General features: G+C 39.5%; 1 long non-coding RNA gene across 1 annotated transcript; it reads right to left on the bottom strand.

Annotated features, from left to right (window-relative positions):
- Positions 1–2,128: 2,128 nt before the first annotated feature.
- LOC126948849 (uncharacterized) lies at positions 2,129–19,455 on the bottom strand. Its single transcript, XR_007723543.1, has 4 exons — positions 19,339–19,455; positions 5,107–5,297; positions 4,638–4,735; positions 2,129–2,593 (listed from the first exon to the last, which is right to left on the bottom strand). It is a non-coding gene; the product is annotated as an uncharacterized LOC126948849 (long non-coding RNA).
- Between the last annotated feature and the right edge of the window lie 45 nt (positions 19,456–19,500).

Genomic DNA, 19,500 nt, shown 5'->3' with positions numbered 1-19,500 from the left:
ATATATATATATGTAAATATATATATATGTAAATATATATATATATATATGTAATTTGCCTGAGTAGTTCCAGATTGCTCTACTATGAAAACTTGCCTATCTGCACAAAGCTGATTGGCCTCAGGTGGACACCTGATCCAGGCTGAGTCAGTTGGATTCCCTCTGGAAATTTAGAGTCAGGAAAGGGAGTCTGCCTAATCATTTGACTTGGGGATCTGCAGTCTTGAGAGACAGGGGAGTGGCCTGTTTCTACGCACACGTAGAGTGATAGAGAAAGCCTTTCTACAAATAAATGAGTGAAGTGAGCTGCGATGAGGTGAAGAGAGGAGAGACCACCAACCACAGAGTTGGGGAGATCCGTTACTGGTTGTCTTGATTCATTCTGGCTATCTAGTGCTGGGGTCCCATCCGTACTGAACTGAACTGTTTCCTCCCTTCTGAATTCCATAGTATGTTCTCGCACATTTCCCATTCCAAAGCAAGACTCAATGAATTTCCATTACTTGTGACCAAATGAGCTTTTAATATAAAAGAGATTAATCCTCCTGAAAATCAATAAGAAACCCAAATTTGATCTGAATATTTTACGAATTTTGCTGAAACCTGTGTTCTACAGGTTTTGATAAAGGAAGTTTTGGTTTTGAAGAAATGCTGAGTTTTCCATTGATTTTCTCATGAGAAATGGGATTCTTCTATCAGATATAGGCAGTAAATACTCATTCTTGAATTTCTATTAAAAGATTAAAATAAAAAAACCAATAACGTATATTAGAAAAATTTTATAGGACCAAGACCCTATAGAAATTAGACAGCAACTAGCAAATGTGAAGACAGCTGTTTTAATGTGTGACTTTCAAGTAACCTGGTTGGCATCATGTACAGAGTGCATATCTGGTGAACTGAACTTTTCCTATTTAAATCTTTTGTATCATAGTATATACATTGCCCTTCTGCCTTTGGCTGTAAATGTTAGCATAATCTTTAACATTGTAGGCTTTTCTTTTCTTTCTCTTTTTTTTTTGAGATGAAGTCTCACTCCTGTCACACAGGCTGGAGTGCAGTGGTACAATCTCGGCTCACTGCAACCTCCGCCTCCTGGGTTCAAGTGATTCTCCTGCCTCAGCCTCCCACGTAGCTGGGATTACAGGTGTGTAACATTATGCCTGGCTAATTTTTGCATTTTTTGTAGAGACAGGGTTTTGCCATGTTGGCCAGGCTGGTGTTGAATTCCTGACCTCAGGTGATCCACCTGCCTCGTCCTCCCAAAGTGCTAGGATTACAGGCATGAGCCACTGGCCCAGACCATTGTAAGCATTTCTTTAGTCAAGTGATTCTTCTCTAACCTGTCCTTTGACTAAAATGTTTGGATGGCTATACTCAGGTTTGGTTGGTCATTAGCTTTTCAAAACATCTTTTCATAGGGCTGGTTTAAAAAAATGTCTGATTGAGTTGTGTTGGGCCAGATATATGGGAGTAGATGGATTTAGTATCATTAAAAATGGTTGCCTGACTAAGAAATATATGGAGGCAGTGAAAAGAAATTCTTGATGGCAGTACATAAAAATATGGTTGATAAAACGCCAAGATACCTTCTCTTCTTCTGGGTAGCAACAGAAGTGTTACTAAAGGTAAACACTGCTGTTTCTATAGTTTTATGAAGAAAATGGTTTTCCTCATTCTACTTCACTGGGACTACCCCCTTCACCCTCCTTTATATCCTGTCTCAGGGTTGGTCCATCTTCTGTGTAGTCGTTGCCCAATAATTTTATCTTTTCTTTCCTCCCATTGTATTTTTCTTGGTTCATAGCCCATCTGTTGTGAATCTCAGATAAAATGTAGTAAAAATTCAGATTTATGGCTAGGGAAAATCAGAATCAGGTGGTTTGCAGTTAAAGCGAAACAGATTCGTAACGGCAAAAATCTAGCAAAATCACTTGTGAAACTAGAATATATCAAGGCCTCTTTCTAGAAAAATAAGAAAGATAAGTAAAAATGACCGGGTGCTTTCATTTGAACATTTCTACATGGTCAATGCATAGATCAGAAGAAAACAATTGAGGTGGAAGGGAAGCAGTGGCCAAAGGCCTATGAGTTTACCAAAAAGAAACCTTCCCCCCACCCCAGTTTGTAAGCTCTTGCTTTTCCCAGGAAGATAAAAGGCAGAATTTCAAAGCCACATTTTTTTTTTTGGTCCCAGGAAATGTTTTTATGTTCATATTATTGTTACAAAGTTAAACTTTTTTCTCTTATTTGAACAAATGAATCGCTGGATTATGCCACATGTTGAAGTTGTTAACCTCTTTTAGTAATTTAAACTTTATGAATCAGAATAAGTGAATGAGGGCATTCCAGTCCTTGGCTTCCAGGTTACAGGACAGTCCCTCTCACTGAACTTGGACTTGTATGGATACTCTCCTTCCTGTGAACAGAACTTGCCTTTTGAAATCAGACGACTTGTGGGAGAGAATGTGGTGGTCATCTGTTGGCTGTCAAGCCTTTCTTTCTCTGGGAGTTGCTTTTAAAATAGGTGGGATCTGGGGGGAGTAACTTGTTGGAACAGAAAGCTGCAAAAAAGTGAAGCTTGGTCCACAACCTAGGGTTTAAAAGAAATTTGAAAATTTCATTGCATGCTCTACGACTCCTTTTTAATAACCCCTAGCATAATTCACACATTTTTCTACCTGCTTGGCCCCTGTGGGGATTTTGTAATTCCTGGTTTAGAGGATAGACAAATGGCAGTCCAGACTATTCATTAATTCATCCATCCATCCATCCATCCATCCATCCATCCATCCATCCATCCGTCCATTAACAAGAGTTTACTTCGTGCCTTTTCTGTGCCAGGCACTGTGTTACATGGTGAAGATAAAACTGCAAGCATTATCAAGTCTCTGTTATCCAGGAATTTAGAGTTTGGTTCAAAAGATAAGCATTACTCTTAGCAATTCTACTGAGTGAGTGCATAATAAGAAACAATTAGAAATATATTTAAGTCCTGTAAAGGAATGAAACTGGCTCTAGACTGGGAGAAGGCATGTGATAAAAAGATTCTTCCCAGCAGAACAACTGAGCTAGGATCTTTAGAAGGAGCATGGGTTAATGGATGAGAGAAGGGTGTGAGAGGACACTGTAGACTATGGAGGCAGTGATCACAAGGCCATGTGACACCAAGGGCTTGGCAGGGCCCACAGGACAGTCAGAGGGCCAGTGCAGCTGAGCACATGGGGAACTGGCTCCATTCGAGGCAGATGAGCTACATGCACAGTAGGCATCTCTGCGAGGGCCTCACAGATTGATTAGGGCTTTTGCTCATTATACTAAGAGCCACGGGAAGTTATTGAAGGAACATCAACAGAAGGCAGTGCTGTGACATGGTAGGTGTTTCACAAGGGACATTCTGGCTGTTAAGTGGAGAATGGAGGGGAATAGAGCAAGAAGGAAGCAGTGAGACAGGAGTAGGCTATCTCTAGGAGAGAATGGTGGCTTTGTCTAGTATGGTGACAGGGAGCTAGTACAGTGGTTGGTAATCAATTGATGGGAAATAACAATAGACAGTCCTAGGTGATGGTTAGGTGTAAGGTGAGGGAAAGACGAGTGCAGGCATCAAGAATGAAAGAATGATTCCAAGATTTTTGACTATGGAATAGGAGGGAAGGTAGTACATGTTGATGCGGTAGGCTATTATGGAGGGTGAACAGCCCTGCTGTATCTTAGTCACTAGTGTCTGGCAGCCTCCCTCTGTTTGTGTTTCATTTCCAAGTCAGTCTTCCCTGAGCTGCAATTTGAGAGATGATGTAATGCAGAGATTTTGGAAGGTGACCAGTAGCAAAAGGAACAACAAACTTTTACCAAACACTCACGTGCCAGGCAGTGAGTTAAGCACTGGGATTCCTGGAGTGAGGAAAAGGAGATCACGTTACTGCCCTCTAGGAGTGTCCAGTCTAATAGTGTAAACAAACAATAAATAATTATGATGACTTTGTTAACGATTTTTGCTTCTGTGATAGGTACCATGAGAGTATGGCTAAGTGAGCTGATCTGCTCTGGTGGGAGGGGGCAGGATCAAGGTAGGTGGAGAATTGCAGCTTAAGTGAAGACCCGAATGATTAGCTGGCAATAACAAGAAAAACAAAACCTTCCAGAAAGAGGAAATAAACAGTTTTTAAGGTCTAAATGAATCAAAAATATGAAATGTTTAAAGAACTGGCAGAGATGTCCTTCTATCTGGTGAAAGTGGGGGATACAAGAGACAGTGACTTATGTCAGGAGTGGGGTATAGACAGGTTCTGGCAGATTGGCGCTCCTGGTTTCCACTTACTTGGCATCTGAAAGCTGTTTTTTGCCTCCTCTCCCCATTCCTTAGAACTCAAAGGAGACACGAGGAATTGAATTGGGAGGGGCTTGGCACTAACAAAGCAGAAATTGTCAAGGGAAGGGGGAAGAGGAGCTATCTACCAGTGAGAACAAGGAGGGTGGTCTCTGGGAAGAGCTTTTGACTCCCTATTTCTGACTCAAGCCCTGATTCATCCCTTTTATTTTTTGCAATTAGCTTCTTGGTCTGGGATAATTTTATTTGATTACCCTTTAGTTCCCATTAGTTCCTGAGCTTATTTTGACCAGGGTTATAGAAAATGTACCATATGGTGACCAGTTTCTTCAAGTCACCCACAGAAGTGTTTTCTCTTGAGTACTTCCCTGGCTGCCTTCTCCAGATGATGTGGCTGTCATTCTTGTCCTGGATGAGAAAGGAGATTAAGATGGTTTATAAGAAATAAGATGTCACAGTGAAATAGTCTCAAGGCACCATGTACCTTGCCAGTTTTCTGTTCTAACATATATTATGTGGTATAAGATGCCCTATAATTCTTAATTTTTTGTTTAAAAAGTGTTCTCCAGTCTCTTTTCTTGGCTTTAACCTCTTTGACCCATCCAACAGAGCCCTCTTTTATTGTGTTTTAAGTTCTTGCTGTGGGCTACAAGAAAAATAGGCCTTATGAAGAGCTCTGTCTCATAGAATAATTTTCTTGAAAGGAAGAAAAGTGTCAGGGAGGATTTTAATCTTTCTCATTTTCTAGATACACTCAGCTGAACATTAATTTGAGGTACCTCTTTAGGAAGGAGATCATGCATGTCTTATCTCAGCGACTTTTCTGATAATTCGAGCCGTGTGCCTGTTCTCAGATTGGGAGTTTCTTCTCGGGCGGTTCTGGGGACAGCATGATTGGTTATATCTTGGAAATGAAATAATCTCCCACTTGTACAGTTTTGCTATCACAGGTTTTCAAGCAATTGCTCCTCTGTATTAATACAGAAAAACATAAATAGCTTTTAGGTTTGTTTTGCAACAGATTAGGCACCTTCAATCTTTTTCCTTGGTGTGTGCACATGCACATGCCTGTGTGTGTGAGTGTGTGTGTGTGTGTGTGTGAGGAGGGGCAGCAGAGAAAACACATTGCCACGGGAAGAGTGCACAGGACAGGGAATTCGAAATTCCAAATTAGAATCTTGGCTCTGTTTGTCTTCCAGCTGTCCATGTAACCCTGAGCTAATCATCCCAATGCCCCAGATTCAATTTCTCCATGTGTAAAATAAAAAAAATTTACACAATAAAATAATGTAAAAATTATGGAAATAACAATAATAATAATAATTCCCACCTATCCTCATCAAAATGAGGTTTTGAAAATATGAACAAATGCTTTATGCATGAGAAGACAATTATTAGAATTACTACTTCTCTCTCTCTGGGTAGTCGATAATTCATTAGTCCCTTCATTACCAAAGATGGGGAGTGGCATGATCTGACTTGCTGGTGCAGCATGGCCTGGAGGAGAGCTCAACTGGAGGTGGGGGCGCAGAACTATGGTGGCTGTAGTTGTCCAGGAAAGAAAGAGCACAGTGGCAACAGAGAGGCTGGAAAGAAGTGGAGGAATGGAAGATAAGATAGAGTGGACTGATTAGAATTTTTATGGGGGAGATAAAACTTGAGTTTAAATCATCCAAGAATGTGGTGAGTTCTTGGAGACAAATATGTAGAAAAGTGTGCTCTGGGAAGGAATAGGTCGGCGAGGATTGGGTGGAAACTACTCCTTATTTTGTTTTTAATGTCCAAAGTCATGTATTTAGAAATGCAAATGAAGAAAGTTGTTTTCCATGTAAAAGATCACAAGCCATCAAATTGATGATTTTTCATTTTAAGTAACACATGGCATGAATAATTTCTTTATTAACTTCCAATCACTTTAAACTAATTTCTTACAGTATGGCAATGGCAACCTCATAACCCCAAAGAAACTTAAACCTTATAGCATATTGAAAATGACTTTTACGTTTTATTGAACAAAAGGATCACTTAAAGCAGAATCACAATGTCCATGGAATACATTAAAACACAGGCTCACATTGGCTGGTACATACTCATTGTTAATAGAATCAGAATAAACACATATCAATACCAAACTATGCAATAAAACCTGCATTATTTATCTACAGAATGGTAATAGAGCTATTACCCGATTTACTTATTCTTTTTTTAAAAAAATATTGCTGAGGCCAGGGGCGGTGGCTCACGCCTGTAATCCCAGCACTTTGGGAGGCTGAGGCAGGTGGATCATGAAGTCAAGAGATCGAGACCATCCTTGCTAACACAGTGAAACCCCGCCTCTACTAAAAATACAAAAAATTAGCCGAGAGTGGTGGCGGGCACCTGTAGTCCCAGCTACTTGGGAGGCTGAGGCAGGAGAATGGCATGAACCAGGGAGGCAGAACTTGCAGTGAGCCGAGATTGCGCCACTGCAGTCTAGCCTGAGCGACAGAGCAAGACTACGTCTCAAAAAAAAAAAAAAAAAAAAAAAAGTATATATGTATATACGTGTGTGTGTGTGTGTGTGTGTGTGTATATATATATATATATATATAGCTGAGTGGCAAATGTACAGCGTGTGGATATGAGTTAGGTGTGTTGAAATATCGCAGCAGCAGACAGTACATTTTGGAGACTGTGACTGAATTAAATGAACTACAATAAGTATGTCTACTTTCATTACATTCTCTACTTCTACTTCTAGATCTGCTAGTACACACTTTTTTATGAGAGGAGTTAATATACCATTATTATTCATTGAAATAAATGAAGGACACATGTGTATGTCACTTTTCATTAACAAATTATTGTATATTATCTAGCTATATTTGGGAGAAAATATTTTTTAAATCTCCTGATTTTTCTTGCGTTTGATAAGCATTTGTTTTACCATATGGGAGACATTGTTCTAGGCATGGAAATTCATGCAGGACAGACAGATATTATTTCTGACCTTCTGAATGGGAAGACTGACACATACCCCAAAATGAGGACATGCCAATTAGTAAAATAACTGTAAGTTGTAACATTATGCAGGGCCTAGTATATGTGAGGGGGATTTGGGCTTTAGTCTGAATATGATGGGTAGGTTTTGTAAAGTTCTGGGCAAGGGGGTATTGAGTCCAGCTACAGATTAAAGACTATAATTTTGCTATCTGGTAAAGAATAGATTGGGCAGAATAGAATAGCCAGTAAGTGCAACCCAAGAGGCTCAACATCATTAGTCATTAGAGAATGCACATCGAAACTATAATGAGATACCACAGTGAGATATCACTTCACACCCACTAGGAAGACTGTAATCAAAATGACACATATAGTAAGTGTTGGCAAGGGCATGGAGGAATTGCTAGTGAGAATGTAAAATAGTGCAGCCGCTTTGGAAAACAGGCAATTCATCAAAACGGTAAACATAGAGTTAACCATATGACCTACCAATTCTACTCCTATGTATATACCCAGGACAATTAAACACTTGCACATGAATGCTAATAGCAGCATTATTCAAAGTAGCTTAAAAGTAGAAGTAAACTAAATGTTTATCAGCTGATAAATGGACAGATAAAATGTGGTATATCTACACAATGGAATATTATTCAGTCATAAAAAGGAATGAAGTTCTGATATATATCACAACTTAGATGAACCTTAAAGATATTATGCTAACTAAAATAAGCCAATCAGGAAAGACCACATAGTACAGGACTCCTTTTATATGAAATGTCCAGCATATGCAAATCCATAGAAACAAAAGGTTGATTAGAGTTTGTCAGGGGTTTGGGGGTGGGGATGAGGGATGACTGATAATGGTTATGGGTTTTTTGGGGGGAGCAATGACAGTGCTCTGGAATTAGTGTTGATGGTTGCAAAACTCTACAAATATACTAAAATGAATCATATATTCAAGTGGATGAATTCTATGGTATGTGAATTGTGTCTAATTACAGATGTTGAGAAAAAGAGAAAGATAAATGAAAGGGGAGACTAATGAGAACATGTGTTACGTGATTACCCTCTCTTCTTGCTACCAGTTAGAACGGGCCAGGCCATGGAACTACTCTTGGGGAATGAGTGTGCCAAATATATAAGTGCTAGCAGTGAGAATTCCTTCCATGTCTCCTTCTGTACCTCTCCTTCAGTCCCACAAAATGACCTGCCATTTCTCTGAGTGAGCCATGCACTTTCTTTCTACTTACCTTTGCTGAGGTGTGACTATGCTTTCTTTTCTTTCTCTCTCTACTAGGAAAAAAAATTCACGTGTTCTACAAGCTTAGTTCATATTCCTCCTTGAAACTCTCCTTGGTTGCCTGGCCCTATAATACATCATTCTCATTTTCTGTAAGCCCTTGACATGTGGCTTGTGCCTCTGCAAGATCTCAGCCACATAGCATTTCAAAGACTCGCTTTGAATTCTCTTTCTCTATCTCCTTCTCTCCCTTCCTCCCTTTTATCTTTCTCGCTTTCCTTTCTCTCTTTTTCTCCAACTCCTATCTCTGTCTCCATCCACTCGTTTTTCACAACCAAAAGGAGTTTCTTTGCCACTTTAAAGTCCCTACACTTTTCTCCTGTTATCCAGTATCCATAGTTCTGTTCACCATTGGTTTCCTAAGTAAGGGTATATGTATAACAGACATTCATTCTTCTTACAGAGGTTCGCCTTATTCTCGTTACAACAATTCTCTTCCTCCTTACAGAACTTAAGTTTTGTTGGAGATTTTCAGCAGGATATAATGAGTAAATTTTTCATAATCCATTCAACAAAAGTGTTCAGTAAGTATTTATGGAGCACTTACGACATGCCAGGCACTAGTTCCCAGGAATACAGCTGGGAAGAAAACAGTCCAAGGACTCTGATAATATATAAGATCAGAGCATGACAAATGCACTGCAAAGACTTATATTGGGTAATGTGCGATAGGATGAGTGAGAGGCAGCTTAAATTTGGGTGGGCAGGCAAGGATGGTGAGGAGGTGGCATCCGAATGTGATCTGAATGACAAGGAGGAGCACAAAAGCATTTTTGGTAGAGAGAACAGCTCAGGAATAGCCTAGTGTCAGGAGGTACTTGGAATGTTCAATGAACTGCATAATGTTTAGCATAACTGTAATTTGGTACGCAAAGGAGAGAGAGAGGCATAGGCACAGTTGAAGAGTTAGGCAGCGGCTAGATCTTATGTTTGAATGTTGGGGTAAGGCATTGAGATTGCTTTTAACTGCAAGGGGACACCATAGGAAATTTGACACATGCACCAGTCTTTAAGTGGGTTGGAGTTTAGAGATTTCATGTGTTTATATTTATTTTTTGCCTATAAAGAAAGTAACACACCAGTCCAGAATGTGAAAAAAAAAAAAAAGTGGAGAAATGGGCAAGAGGAGAAATGAAGCTGTTTACTCTACTTGAGCATCCAAAATGAAATACATAAAATATTGATCTCCAAGTGAACAAAAGATAACCCCTAGGGATGCTATTGCCAGAGGTGGCACAGTAAGTATTGTGGATTTCATGTATTTGCATAGTTCGATTCCAGTTCAAAGACAACAGGAAAGGATTCTTTTTTAAATCAGGGAGAGTTTTAAAAGCCTTTCCATTGCCACACAGAAGAGAATGTACATCTTTTTTTTGATTTTTTAATATGGTATCTCACTCTGTCTGCAGGCTGGAGTGCAGTGGCGTGATATTTGCTCACTGCAACCTCCACCTCCTGGGTTCAAGCGATTCTCCTGTCTCAGCCTCCCGAGTAGCTGGGACTACAGGTGTGCACCACCATGCCCAGCTAATTTTTGTATTTTTAGTAGAGACAAGGTCTCACCATGTTGGCCGGGATGTTCTCAATGTCCTGACCTTGTGATCCACCTGCCTCGGCCTTCCAAAGAGCTGGGATTATAGGCGTGAGTCACCACGCCCGGCTGAGAATGTATATCTTATAGGGGAACCGATGAGAGATCCTATTGCTTAGAGAGACAAAGAACTGTAGCATCACATATTTCCAATCAGAATTTGAAAGAGCATTTTGGGGAAGCAGTGCATCCCAATAGAAACCCAGTAAACAGATCAAAAGCTTCAATAATGTTTATTCCTTTTGAGTATCACAAATTCCACTCCCAGGAATTTATCTTAAAGTAAAGATCATAGACCTGCACAAGCATTAAAGTTTCAGGGATGTTCCACCATTTTTTAAAAAAATAGTAAAATTTGGAAACCTAAATAGCCAGTAATAGAGGAATGGTTAAAGAAATACTCCTATGCAATGTAGTATTCTGCATAAGGCACAATAATGTTTAGAAGACTATATAATGACAAAGATTTTTCCCATAAAGTATGAATAAGTGAAAAATATGACATCACTCCTTACCCCATAATTGCTGGCTAGATGGGAAAAAATTAGCTTATAAAATATCATATATACTTTGCTATTAATTGTGAAATTGTATATTTTAGAAGAAAACTTTTCCAAAATGTTTAAAGTGGCCATTTTCAAGATGTTCCATAGCAGAAGGTTTAAAACTTTCTCCCCTCCACTTTTTTTCTGAAATTTCTGAAATGAATATAAGTAAAAAGTTAATAGAATTAATCCAATGATTAAAAATTAGTAAAAATAGCTAAATATTTGCCTGCTGTGTGCCAGGCACTAAATGGTTTACCTTATCATCAATAAACTTATTTATGATAAAGGATTACAACCACTTTCTGACACGGATACTATTATCAATACCATTTACTTTTGATAAGACTGAAACAAAATTAAGATACTAACAATGGGCCCAGCGCGGTGGCTCACGCCTATAATCCCAGCACTTTGGAAGGCCGCGGTGGGCGGATCACGAGCTCAGGGGATCGAGACCATCCTGGGCAACATGGTGAAACCCCATTTCTACTAAAAACACACAAATTAGCTGGGCATGGTGGCACCTGCCTGTAATCCCAGCTACTCAGGAGGCTGAGGCAGAAGAATCACTTGAACCAGGGAGTTGGAGGTTGCAGTGAGCCAAGGTCGCACCTCTGTACTCAGGCCTGGCAACAGAGTGAGACTCTGTCTCAAAAAAAAAAAAAAAAAAAAAAGATGCTAACAATGTACCCAAGTTGCGCACCTATCAAATATCGGCACTGGGTTTAGCACTGCAGGCAGTCTGACATCACAGTCCACCCCTTCAATGGTGACATTATACTTTTATTAATAGCAAATGCTTAAGCAGAAAGTAAAAAGTCTGTCTGTGACCAGAGAGTATGAGAGCTGTTTGCTCAAAAAGTCATTGTTTAGAGATTATCACCAATTCCTCAGTGAGGAATGGCTAGAGACTATGTGTCATTTATTACAAATTTTATAGAATGTAGATTTCCTTATAGAATTCAGGTTCCATTGTTTTTCATGAGACTCTCAGGTTTTATGATTAAAGAACACATCAGGGTATTCTCCTATGTAGGTCCTTGGACAAGTGAATCATACTAGACTTTATGAGTCAAGATTCTGATGTCTCCACAGTGGGAAAAATCAGACAAGCTGACTTTACATAATTCTGACTTAGCTGGGCTTCATTCTATCTGGGTTTGCAATGTACTATACCACCTTCACTTATGGTGGCCTTATTGTGCCTGTTGGCTTGGGTTAGATCTTGTTATGTACACTTTTTATAGAGTTAGACACTATCCTTGAAATAAGAGCATGCAATACGAGGCATGAAAAGAAGACTTTGTAGCTGGTGTGAGACTGGAATGAAATTTAGAAAGAGGCTGTAGTGAGAATTGTCCATAACTGTGACAACAGCATGGATCATGTGACATATATTACTGAGTGCTTGGTACTTGCCAGGCTTTGCACTAAGTGCACATAATATATGTTATTTGCATTTACTCCTCACAATAGTCTATGAGATGGGTATTTTTCTCCCACTTTAGACATGAAGAAGCTGATGTATAGAGAGGTAAATTGTCCATGGGCATGCAGCCAGTACTAGTGTTTCTGATCACAAAGCTATCTTTGCTTCCACAGTGGCAAAATGTATCTTTCACAGCCACTAGCATGTCTCTGTTCCTTCCTCAAAAATAAATCCTTAAATTATTGTTTTAATTCTTAGTTTACTTCTACTAGGTGATAAAGAAATTAAACATTTTTCTTTTCGTGAGCTTTCAGCATCCTTTGGAGAGAAAGAATCTTTTCCCTTGTATTATAAACACTCTTCATTGAAATGTCTGTATTCCTTCAGCTGCCCCTGGGGATTCATGTTCCTGAGTTGGACTGGCAGAGAACGTGATGTTTCTCCACGAGGGACTCTGGGAGTAATCTGATCATTGTGAAATGATTTCAGTAGTCACTGAGTCAGAGTGGCTGGAAGATTTTGAAATCTGACAAATTCACACCCTTTTTTATTTACCTGCCACTGTGACGTACTCTGGATATTCCCAGGCAACATGGTTGATGTCCCGTTACTCTGGCATCTGTAAGGAACTGAGAGGCTTTCTTGCTTTACATCTCTCTAGCCTGTCCTTCAAGCAGCATCGGTGGCTACCACTACAGGAAGAGCTAGTCTTTGTCAGAGGATTGGGCTCTTTTTTGGCCTTGAAAGAAATCAGAGCCATGTTACTGGGACAGCTCCTCTGTCTTTACCTGTGTCTTGCCAGAAATTCCTAACTGTCAGCAGTTATGCTGTGTTCCTTCCCAACTGGACATTCCCATTTAAATGTATCGTCACTGCGGCCAGGGTCATTTGCAGCTTGTTTTTAACATGGCACCTTTCCCCCATGGGTCTTCTATACCCCTGTCCAGTCTCATGTTGGTCCTGAAAAAGATACCCTTTTTCACTCTGATGTTTAACACACACTCTCAGGGACTACGGTGTTTACAACCTCACTTTCAGCACTGCATTTTTCTTTTAGTTTGTTCCTCAATGAATGATAATGCATTTAAAAAGTAATCACTCTTTTTCTTATACAAATAATAATCAATGTTAATTTTAGAAAATCAAATAGAAAAAAATTAAAGTTGCCTACAATTAAAGTGGCCAGAGATTGCTAGCGTCAACATGCAGGTGCCTTCTCTTCCTATTGGCATGTGTTCTATATTTTATGAGTAGAGGTACACATACAGCTATGTAGTTGTGAACATTTATTTTGAAAATTTGGGAAGAAACACAGCATTTTTAAAAATTTTGGCCTGGCATGGTGGCTCACATCTGTAATCCCAACACTTTGGGAGACCTAGGTGGGAAGATTGCTTGAGGCCAGGAGCTTGAGACCAGCTTAGGCAACATAGGAAGACTCTGTGTCTACAAAATATTTAAAAATTAGCTGGATGTGGTGGTGTGCACCTGTAGTCCCAGCTAATCAGGAGGCTGAGGAGGGAGGATTGCTTAAACCTGGGAGGTTCAAACTACTGTGAGTCATCATTGTACCACTGCACTCCAGCTTGGGTGAGAGAGCAAGACCCTGTCTCTCTCAAAACACATAAACAAACAAACAAAAAAAATAAAATAAAATCTCCCAAACCTACTGTGGTTTTAGCTAGTCTTCCAAGGAAGATGAATACATTTCTGTTTGAGATAATTGTTGTTTTGTTCAGGCCAACACTTATGTTTCCCTTAGTAAAAAGTTATAATGTGCATATATTATAGTATACAAATATTTAGTGTAGAATTTGAGAAATTCTTACATATATATACACGCCTATATAACCACAGCAAAGATCAAGATATAGAATATATTCAGACCCCATTCCTAGAAGATTCCCTCATGACCCTTCCCAGTCAATAACCCCTTTTCCTTAAGAGGAAACCACTATTATAACTTCTATCACCATAGATTAGTTTTGTAGCTCTTGGACTTCAGGTACATGGAATCATACAGTAATTATTCTTTTGTGTCTGATGCTTTTGCTTAATATTGCATCTGTGAAAGTCACCCATGTTGTTGAGCTTAATGGTAGTCCTTTTTTGTTATTACTACATAGTGTTCCTTGTCTCAGTATACTACAGTTTATTTTGTTGATGCAGCTTTGTATTGTTTTCCATTTTAGGCTCTTATGAACAAGAATTGTGTTCCAAGGCTGAGGCATTTGCTGTGATTGCATCTTCTCCAACTTCTTCCTCTGGCCTTCCCTTTCCCGACCACTGTCAATCTTGAAGAACCCCCTAATAATCTTTTCTCATGCTAATAATCTCCATCTCACTGTCTACTTCTTGACCCGACCTGCAACAACAACCCTGACGGATTTATTATATCAAATTGGCTATGGTGTTTTACTTTGCTGTGAGACTTGGAAATTCTGAACCTTATGAGTCAAGTTTTCATAAGGCCCTGAACACAAAAGAGATGAAAACTGGCATGCTAGGTGCAATGTCAGAGTGAATGTAATAATCAAAGGTGATTTTCCAAACATGAATGAACATTTTCTAGGTTTTTAGGCAAAAATTTCATGTAAAATGAGAAAAGTGGTGTGTTAGGAGGTATAATCTGGCTTTGTATGTATAAAATGAATTGGAGAAGAAACCTTTAGACAAATACAATCGTTCCAACATAAGGAAACAATAAGAAGGAAGGCATGTGAGAGCCTTTGTGGAGAGAGGAGGAACAGGTTGAGGGCACTGTGGCTGTGTGTAGAATTGTCAATGTGGAAAGTGGAGAAGTTAATGATGCCACCAATGCTCTGAATCCAGATGGCCAATGTAGCATTTTTCATTCCATTCATTTGAGCTTTGGAGAGGAAGAAAAGAGTGTAAAGGAGCATGCTTTTGAATAATATAGATGTCAGGAAGAAATACTGGTGTGTGGGTAAGAAGATGCAGAGTTCAGTTTTAGAGCTGGTGGAATGATAAGAAAAGTATACATCAAAGGATAGGAGAGGTGAGTCTTTTGTGTAAGGAAGGAATTAACAAAAGAGATAAAGATTGGTATAGCAGGGTTATGTCTTGTATTAGTTATCTATTGCTGCACAACCAATTACCCCAAAATGTAGCAACTTAAAATGACTACATATTTACGATTTCACAGATTCTGTGGGTCAGGAAATCAGGTGCCACGTATAGCCGGGCCCTCTAGCTTTGGGTTTCTCACAGGGCTGTGGTCATCTCAAGACTTGCCTGGGGAGGATTCGCTTCTAAGAACACTCATGTGTTTGTTGGCAGGCTTCCAATCCTTGTGGGTTGTTGGAGTGAGTTTCAGCTCCTCATAAGCTGTGAACCACCCTTGGTTTCTTGCTATGTAGGCATCTCCATCGGGCAGCTCACAACACGGCAGCAAGCTAGCAAGAGGGTAAGAGAGAATGCCAGCAACAGAGACAGAAAGCCAGCGAGATGCAGGTAAGACTGCAACGACATCATGGAAATGACATCTCATCACCTGTGTTATGTTCCGTTTGTTAAAACTGAGTCAGTAGGTTCTGTGCACAAAGGAAGGGGATTCCACAGATGCCTGCATACCAGGAGGCAGAGGTCACTGGAAGCCCTGTCAGAGCTGCCCACCACATCTACATAAAGCAACATTCCAGGATATGGTGCTAATTCACTACAGAAAAACTCTCTAAGCATTTTTTGCCTCCTACAACCTTGCTGTTAGAAACTTCCATAAAGTATTGGAAATGTTTTCCTTCGATAGAAGACCATATGTCACTGGAGGTGTTTTTGTCTTTACTAATGCACCCAGTAGCTTGATTTTAAAAGTGAACTGTGCAATACTGTATAATTTCAAATGCTTTGCTAGCAAAAATGTATTACCTTTAATTAGACTGATTTAAAGCTGTTAAGATTCTTGTCAGAAATAATTTTTAAGTGGATGTGTCAAGATAAAAACAGCAGTTGTCAAGTGAAGAAAACGGTAATTTGTGCATGTGCTGTCTGGCTTATGAGCAGTTGGGTCTTTAAATACTAGCTGAGCATTTGTGCTTACAATCCCTTGTATAACAGCCACTCTGGCAGTTAAAGATTCAAACTGTTGAAATGCTATTGTTTGTGGTAAATATTTGTCCTATGACTAGGGAATTAAATTTGTTTCCTACTCTGTAATATAGACAAAAGCACCACTAAGAAGAGAATGCATTTAAGCGATTCAATTTACCAATTGGTCCAGCAGAGAACATGAGCAAAGCATTCTGGGTGATTACAGTGGAATAAAGATAATAATAAAGACCGTTCTCTGATGAAAGCAAACCAGGTGACTTGAAGCATTTGAAAAAGCTTGAATTCTGTTTTGCAATCTTTTTAGGCTATTCATTTCTTTAGCAAGCTTTTGTTACTGGGCAGTGGAAAGGTGGACTTTTTCTTGACTCTGTGGTGGGGTTTCTTAGTAGTGGCACTATTGACTTTGGAGACATATAATTCTTTTTTGGGGGCAGGGTGTCTGTCCTGTGCACTGTAAGCTGTTGAGCAGCATTTCTGGCTTCAACCCTCTGGATGCCAGTAGCTCTGTTCTTCCTCATCCCCACCCTAGTTTTGATAACTAAATATATTTCCAGACAATGCCAGACGTACTCAAAGGTAGGGGGAAGAAGGGAAAATCACCATGCTCTGGGAATCAACATAGCTTTTGGATATACTTTGGCTTTGTGCCCCTACCCAAATCTTATCCTGAATTTATAATCTCCAGGTGTTGAGGGAGAGACCTGGTGGGAAGTGATTGGATTATGGGGGCTGTTGCTCCCATGCTATTCTTGTGATTGTGAGTAGATTCTCATGAGATCTGATGGTTTTATAAATCGTAATTTTTCCTGAGAAAAGCTCTCACAGGCTGTTCTGTCTCCTGCAGCCATGTGAAGAAGGTCCTTGCTTCCCCTCCCATCACGATTTAAGTTTCTTGGGGCTTCCTCAGCCATGTGGGAGTGTGAGTCAGTAAAACTTTTCTTTATAAATTACTCAGTCTTGACCAGTTCTTTATAGCAGTGTCAGAAAGACTAATACACTTTTGGATTAGGGAATTCTAAATTAACAAGATTTAATAGATTAAGTTTATAAATATTTTGTCTTTTCTGTTAGTCCCCCAAAGCATCCACGTGCTATGTAAGATTATTTATTCTCTTATTGATTCAGTTAATAGGCATTTGTTAAGTGCTTACTACCTGCAAAAGACATTACCCAGGTATTAGGGAGATATGGAGAAAAATAGATATAGATTTTTTTGTCCTGAAGAAGCTTGAGATGTGAGGCAGTGGGGCGGGGATTTAGGTCATTCATACGCATATATTGTGCACACTATAATGCAAGTAGAAAGCACCAAGTTTGAGCAAAGAGCTAAAATTTTCTGAAATGTTGTAGATATCAGAAATAATCTAAATAGAAGGAAATAATTTACATTATTTTCTTAATTATTTCCATAATTTACATTTTTCCTTCTATTTCAGAAATTTCAGAAATAATGTAAACAGAAGGAAACGAACTTCTATTTTTCTCTTGCAGACAAGTGGTGGGTTAAAAGCTCAACCCTGAGCTGAATTTAATAGGGTGAGGTTGACCTGTAGTTTAGGCATATGAGAATAGGTTTTGGGTTGGGACTGAAACTCTGGAATATAGCATCAAGTCTAATGTGGCAAGGCAGAGAGATGGAAACCCAGCCTGAAGCCCATGGTTCTCAATCAGAAGTAGCAAAATGGAGGCAGCACATTCAAGGGGACTAACAGACACAGGTACTGGAGAAGGTCCCAGAAACACAGACAGCACCTGGTGCCTTTGATAGGAAAACTGCTCATAGCCCCATGGAGCAATGAGAGCTGTAAAAGCACCACACTGGTTTGATGAAAGAGAGGCCTTTCAATGGAACCAAAATTATTCTTCTCCAATGTATAGTGCTCAGAAAGTCAGCAGTGGTGTATGGAGAGCAAGTCCAAACCAAATAGAGGCCGCAGAAGACGACATATCAAAAAGTTATCTTTCCAAGTACCTACCACAGGCTGGCTGCTTGCCCAACATCTCCATCATTAGAGCTTTGATGTTTGAGCCAGGCTTCTGAAAAAAGCAAAAATTCTCCCAGAGATGGCATTAGTAGCCACAAATCTCTTGGTGGTACAATTCTCAAAGTATATTCCTAAGACTTTTAATGGGTGTTGTCATGAAGAGTTCTATTAACAAGTGTGTTTTTGGAATGACAGGTAAAACAAGAGAAACATACGCCTTCACTGTAAAAATTGTCAGTCTTTCAGGTACACCATAAACCTCAAATCGAGGGATATGATGGGAAGCCTTTCCCAGATTTATTTGACTACAAAGCTATTTCATTGTGTAGCATCTGTGCTTTGGTAACCCTGCCTTGTTATGAATGAGTTTGTGAAATAAGTGGCTTTTGCCAACTGTCTGAACTTTAAGTGATAGGGAGATTGCAGGGAAAATACATCAGCATGTGAGTATTCACAGACCCCTCCCTCCCTCACCTGCTATGAAAAAACTGACTTTGCCTGCTTGGCCCACCATTTCTTCTGCTCTGCCTAACAGGTTGCTGGCTTGATAACCAACTTCTTAGTTTTTATTATTATAATCACTGTAAGTGGTCAGGAGATTGTAGCTCATTACTCTAGAAAGGTCAAAGAGTAAATGGTAGGGTAAAAGAAATAGAACTATTAAAGGGGAAATTAAAAGTGGGACCATTTGAAGGGGATGGTTGTCAGTATTTGAGCAGGCAGGTGAGTGGCCTTGAGAGCAGCCTTCATGCATCTTGGAACTTTCAAAAGGAGGAATGGTTGGTATTGGAATGTTCTTTTGAGTTCTACAAAAGTAATTTTGAAGTTTTTTTTCCAAACCAAACTATAGTAAATACAAAGTGTTTTTTATTTACTTATAACTTCTAGGATGGATTTCTTTAAATGTGAAAATGAGATCAAGTGGGATTTTAAGGCAGGATTTAAAAGGTCTGTGTTTATAAGAATTATTCCAGAAAATATTTAATGGGAAGCAGAGGTCATGGGTTAAAGTGAAAGAGGGTCAGAGGATGTGCGTATCCTGGTAACAAAGACAGAATGGGATGATATGGTAAATACCTGTCATTTTTTTGTCTTTTCTACTTACCTCTCAGAATACCAAGCACCCTATTTCTAGGGACAGCTCTTCCACTCCATGTGGTTCTGAGGAGCTGCCAATCGCAGGACATGGCCCTGCAGCCGTAGGAATGAACATAAAAAGTAGGCCTGGCCAATCATAGTAACTGGTTTCCATGGCCACAGGGATGAG

Source organism: Macaca thibetana, chromosome 2, assembly GCF_024542745.1.
Source record: "Macaca thibetana thibetana isolate TM-01 chromosome 2, ASM2454274v1, whole genome shotgun sequence".
NCBI lineage: Eukaryota > Metazoa > Chordata > Mammalia > Primates > Cercopithecidae > Macaca > Macaca thibetana.
The sequence above is the reverse complement of the archived record's forward strand: the minus strand, read 5'-3'. Positions and strand labels throughout refer to the sequence as shown.